Source organism: Marmota flaviventris, chromosome 3 (genome assembly GCF_047511675.1).
Source record: "Marmota flaviventris isolate mMarFla1 chromosome 3, mMarFla1.hap1, whole genome shotgun sequence".
NCBI classification, from domain to species: domain Eukaryota; kingdom Metazoa; phylum Chordata; class Mammalia; order Rodentia; family Sciuridae; genus Marmota; species Marmota flaviventris.
In genome coordinates, this window is record NC_092500.1 from 6,944,387 (window position 1) to 6,950,458 (window position 6,072).

The 6,072-nt window shown below is 57.1% G+C and overlaps 1 pseudogene; it reads right to left on the reverse strand.

The window, feature by feature from the left end:
* Positions 1 to 378: 378 nt before the first annotated feature.
* Positions 379 to 5,067, reverse strand: LOC139705066 (cytochrome P450 2D4-like; annotated as a pseudogene).
* Positions 5,068 to 6,072: the final 1,005 nt, after the last annotated feature.

Sequence of the window (6,072 nt, forward strand, 5' to 3'; positions counted from 1 at the left end):
CCGGAACTACTTTATTTCGAGTGAACTCAGCGAGAACTCAAAGTAGCGGGCACCCAAGTTAGCAGGAGCCGCTTCTCTGCCGGACAGCTGAGGTATATATACCTAACTAATTACACACAGCTTGACTCAGTTAACATCATCTAGAAACAGCAGTCAGCCAATAAGGAATCCTCATCATCTTAATGGCTGGCTGGCGTTGCTTCGCAAACCACTCCTCCTGGCAAACTGCCAGGCGCCATCTTGACTTGATTTGCGATCCCCAACACCAAACAGATCCAGGGGCATCTCAGAACAAAGTGGCAGTGACAAGACTGGTTTATTGAACATCAGAGCCCCGTCTGGGGGCAGGGTTGGGGTCTGCTCCTCCTCTAGCGGGGCTCAGCACACAGGGGTCACTATGGTACCAAACACGCCATAGTCGCTGGGCTGGGCTTGTCCAGGGGGCACATAGAAGGAGGCAGGTGAAGAAGAGGAAGAGCTCCATGCGGGCCAGGGGCTCCCAGAGGCATGCGCGGTGGCCTGTGGGGGGTGAAGCACGGGCTCAGTCAGCCTGTCCCTGACCTCCACCCCTCCAAGGAGCCCTGGGGAGGGACAGGGAGGCCCCACAGGCACCTGCTGAGAAAGGCATGAAGGCCTCCCGCTTCACAAAGTGGCCCTGGGCATCCAGGAAGTGTCCAGGGTGAAAGAGGAGGGGCTTCTCCCAGACAGTCTCATCCTTCAGCACAGACGACAGGTTGGTGATGAGCATCGTCCCCTGGAGGAGATGCCTGCCATGAGCAGGGACTGGGAGGGGGATGTCAGGACCTGACCACTGAACCAGGCTGGGCAGACTCTAGTTGGTCCACACTGAACCCTTGGAAGTAACCCTCAGAGCCAAAGATTCTCAGCATCCTCGTGGACATGATGGCAGGGCCAGGTGACAAGGGCCCTGTTGACACCCATACTAACCTCTGTCCCCGAGCACTGCAGTTGCTACGACAATCTGAGGCACGTTTTAATCTACTTCCCCCAACAACCTGGGCTCTGTGGTTCTGCGCTGGCCTGGCGGCTTCTCTGCTTCCCAGACCCACTCAGGCTGGGCCAGGTGGAGCCAGGGGAACTGGGAATCAGGGAAACTAGATGACAGTCCTCCTTCCCCTGGCAGTGTCCATGCTGGGACCACTAGTTTATGGGTCACTTGGAGCTTGGGAAGAGGGCCCCAGGCCTACCTTGGGGATGAAGAAGCCCTAAAACTCAATGTCATGGGTTGTTGAGTGGGGTAGACCTAGTGGGATAATGTCCCCAAATGCTGCACCTCGTGAATCACAGCCATGGTGAAGGGCATGTGGTCCTGGTCCCCCATCTCTGGCTGCCGCATCTGCCCTATCACTTCATCAATCTCCTGTTGGACGCGGCCTGGACAGACAAGCAACCCCCCAGTATGTCAGCACCCAGGGGCCTGCACCCTTACCCTCTCCTGTCTCAGGGCTGTGTCCAGGTTAGCAGGATATCAGGCTTATTGGGTACTGGGTGAGTTTATGCTTGGAGACACAGATGTCCCACTTAAGATGAGGGGACCTTTTGTCTCAAAGCTCTCCCTCCCCATCCCAGCTCACCCTGCACGTCTGGGTGCAGGATCATGAGCAGGCCCAGGCCAGCGTGGTCGAGGTGGTCACCATCCCTGCGGTGAACAGGTCAAGCACCACGATGCGCAGGTTCTCATCATTGAAGCTGCTCTCAGGGTTCCCCTTGGCCTGTGCAGAGGCAGACACAGTGGGCTCAGGGGCCGAGGAAGAAAGTCACCAAATGACCTCCCAGTCTACACCCATCAGACCAGGTGCTGGGTCACTGGGCCCCATATTGCCCATTCTTGGGCCTCACAGGGCCCTCAGCCCACGTCCCCTAGCCCGTCTCAGGCAGCCCCACCTCACCTTCTCCACCTCTGCTAGGAAGGCGTCAGTCAGGTCTCGCGGTGGCTGGGCTGGGTCCCAGGTCATCCTGTGCTCCTCCAACAGCTCATCCACCATATCCATGAAGGCCTTCTGTGCAGGGAAGACCCAGCCAGGCAGCCCTGGGATGCGCAGGAGCACTGGGACCACATTCAGCACCTGTGACAGCCACAGAGGGGACCTGGGTCCTTCCTGTGCTCCTCACTCTCCTGGACCACACTGAGGTCCCAGCCTCCTCCAGGGTGGACCCAGGCCTGCCTGTCCCACCCAGTGACCAGCTCCCTCCCCAGAGCCAGCCTCCAAGCTCTCTGCTGGCCTGGGCTGCCAGAAGGAGCAGCCCACCATGGGAATCTCCAGCTTGTGTGTTAGCTGGACAGCGGGCACGGGCTCATTTTCCTCTCCTGGAGCCCTCTGACCCTGGCCCACCTGTCCTGCTACTGTTTGAGGTGTGCTCACCTCCGGGCCTTCCCTCTTACAGTGTCCTCTCCAGGATGCCCTCTCCATTGCCCCTGCATGCTAATCCTGCTCGGAGTCTTGGTTGCACAGAATTGTCCCTGGATAGTCCCCTGAACTCCTCACCATGGGCACCAAGGCAAACTCTTCCTTCAGCATGTCCTCCATAATGTCCAGTATCTTGGCCATGCGCTGGTCATCATACTCGAAGCGGCGGGCATAGATGAGGGAGGAGATCACGTTGCACATTGCTCTGTTCAGCAGGGTCTTGGGGCTAAAGGGGCATCCTGGGAGGGAGCAGCCAGTCAGGGTGTGGCCCCTGCCTCCCAGGCCTGCCCATCTCATCTCCTCTGTGTCCCTCAGCCCATCACCTACCGGCCTCGTTGGCAAAGGCTGTACAGAGGCAGCTGGCCTCCTCGGTCACCCACTGCTCCAGGGACCTCTTGCCCAGGCCAAAGTTGCACATGGTCGACACAGAGAAGTGCCGCTGCCCCCACCAGGCAGGTCCATAGGCTACCATGATCACCCCTGGGAATGGCAGGGACAGTTTGTGAGACTTACCTGCCCATACCCTTCTCCTCCCCTGATGTCATAGGAACCCTCTTCTACTCAGTCAGGACACATGCATCTCTAGCTTTTTTCTGTAGGCCGGTGTGTCCATCCCTGTAGGTCCTGAAGTCACTGATCCCTATTTCCAGGTATCAGCCGCCCACACCAATCCATCCCCCAGTTTTCCATTTCTGTGGCTGCTGAAATTTGCCTTGAGACCGTGGTCCCAAGCCCAGGTGGTCATAGATGGACATCCACGGGCGGTCGGAGGTGTCCTCGCTGTGGTTCACCAGCGCCTCCCGCACAGCGGCCAGCCCATTGAGCACAATGACAGGCTTCCAGGCCAGCTGCAGGCTGAACACGTCACCAAAGCGGAACCTCATCTGTAGGCAAAAGGGCCACGTATTTGTCCAGCTGAACTCCCTGCTGGGCTTCAGACCTTCGCCACACCACAAAAGACCCAGGGACTCTGCAGTGTGCCAACTCCGGGAAGAGACCTGGTATTGACATGTGGGAACATGGGGTTGGGAGTCACACCCTGTAAAGTGGACTAACTCAGTTCGGATCCAACTTTCTGGATGCGGCAACAAGGACCTTGACAATGAGGATATTGTCAGTGGCGACCACTAGTGGCCCACTGTACAGAGCAGGAGACAGGGTCACAGAGGGGAGCAGTGAGGCGCAAGCCCCACAGCACAGAAAAGTTGAAGTGGTCTCTGTCGACCTGAGTCCACCACCACTTCCTGACTCACAGGCTCTCAGGACCCTGGACCCTCCCCCATCCCCAAGACCTTTCCCTCTGATGGAATCACAAGGGACTGGGGCCTACACAATTTATACCTGCCCACCTGGATCCCAAACCCACTGCTAAGCCCAGTCCCACCCCCTGGTGTTTGTCCTCCCACACTTTTGTTCTTGGAATATTGAAAGTGTCCTCGGGCTCTGCAGTGCCCTCTTCTAGGACGCCTCTCAGACCTGCTTCCTTTTAGGGCACAGCTCCCACTCCACCTGTGGCTTCACTCATCACCCACCCATCTCTGTTGCTGGAGGGACACCAGAACCTCCACAGTGACCACCATAAACTCTTTTACCTTTTTGTGTGCATTGGATCGGGTACAAGGGACTAAACCCAGGGGCACTTAACCACTGAGTTACATTCCCAGTCCTTTTTATTTTTTTTATTTTGAGATAAGGTCTCACTAAGTTGCTGAGTGTGGGGAGTCACTCTGGAAATGCACCCCTTTAAGGCTTGAGCAAGAGATCCTGAAAAATCATTGCACCCTGCAGTAACTTTGGCTTTACCTCTGCTTGGCGTGGTGTGGCTCCAGGGGTAGGCTTTACTGGTGGGGTTGAGATACACTTTCCTGTTCCTTTGGAATCCTACCCCTTTGCCCTTTTTTGAATAGAATGTTCCATGGAACCTCCCCTTGTGTGTCCCCTATATAGTAAAGAATTCCAGTGGCTCTCTCTCTTTCCACAGACCTCTAAGTTCACAAAGAGGTCCCCGGATTTTGAAAAGAAAGCACACAAACACTTCTCTGTGTTTGTGTGCTTTCTTCGCAGTTTTCTTAAGTTATTGGAATAGTCAGATTTTGTGATCCCAGCATTAGGTCGACAGCTAGGATAGATAGCTACCTGGAACTTGCAATCCTCCTGCCTCAGCTACCTGAGATGCTGGGATCACAGGTGTGCACTACCAAACCTGGCTCCTTTACCTTTTGGAAGGAGCTGGGCATGTTCTGGAAGTCAATCTGCAGCAGGTTGCCCAGCCCGGGCAGTGGCAGGGGGCCTGGTGGGTAGCGTGCAGCCCAGCGTTGGCGCCGGTGCATCAGGTCCACCAGGAGCAGGAAGACGGCCACGACCACACTCAGGGCCCACAGTGCGTCCCCGGTGAGCAGCCCCATGGCTGCCGTGCTGTCCACGAGCTCCTCTGGCACACCCGGCTCTCCTGGCCACTCCAGGTACCTGGGGCCAGGGAGGAGAGTCTTGTTACACCCTGGGCACTTGACTGCCTGGGCCCTTCCCTTATAAAGGAGCTGAGGCTGCCCTTCGCCCTCTGCCTGGAGCCAACACACTCTGTTGACTGTGCAGGCAGAGAGTGCAGGGAGGGGCCAGGGCAGGGGCAGCCTCCCAGGCCCTTGGCCCTCCTGCCCTCTCCACGTGACACCCAGGGGAGGGCATGGAGATAGGGAATTGCCCCCGTCCCTGCACCTTACCCCTTGAAGGAGGCCCAGGCTCATCACAGCACCAAGAGTGCTTTGAGTGCCTTCAGTGCCCTCCGCACCACACAGGGCCCCCTCTCTGACGTGGCCACGCCTGCCCCTGAGCACTGCCCCTCCTTCCTTGCCTCCCCTCCCTCTCCTCAGGGCCTTCAACTCACCTTTGCCATGCACACCAGCCTGGGTCCTCCATGAGGTCATGGTGATCAGGGGACCATGGGACAGGAGCACAGGTGGACCGATCTCTCCAGATGGACGAGGTTTTCCACCGGGCTTAGTCCATTTCCAGCTGCTGGAATGAAATAGGGCAGGTCACCTTAGAAAGGAAGAGGCTGGTTGTGGTTTATGGTTCTAGAGGCTCCAGGCCTCACTGCGGGTGGTGGCCTTCCTCTGGCCAAGTCCCGGTGACCCTCATGGAGAGAGAGTCAGGAAGACTCGGCCAGCTGATCTCCCTCTTCTGACAAAGCCTCCAGGATTCAATCCCTGGGCTGCATGTCAGCGGCTTATCTCAGGCAGATGACTCTCCAAAGTTCCACTTTAGTCTCTGTGGTCAGGTAAGTTTCCATCCCTTAATACCTTACAGGGGAACTGAATTTTAACAGATGACACTTTGGAGGACATGCAACCCTTACCCAAACTATAGCAGTGCTGATTCCTCTCCCACTGCACACTAGACATGCACACTCAGTGACACACACACACTCACTCACACACCCACCACGCCACCCAAGCTCAGGCCTGGGCACACTCTCCACAGGCACAGCCCAGCACCAACAGCCTGGTTCTCAGTGACGTGACATTGCCTGGAACAGACTCTCCGGGCTGGAGACTGCTCCCAGGGAGCCTCAGGCCCCATCTGGCTCACTGTCCAGCCCGCATCCTGGGCTCTGGCCTGACACTGGCAGCTCTCATCTGGGTGTCAG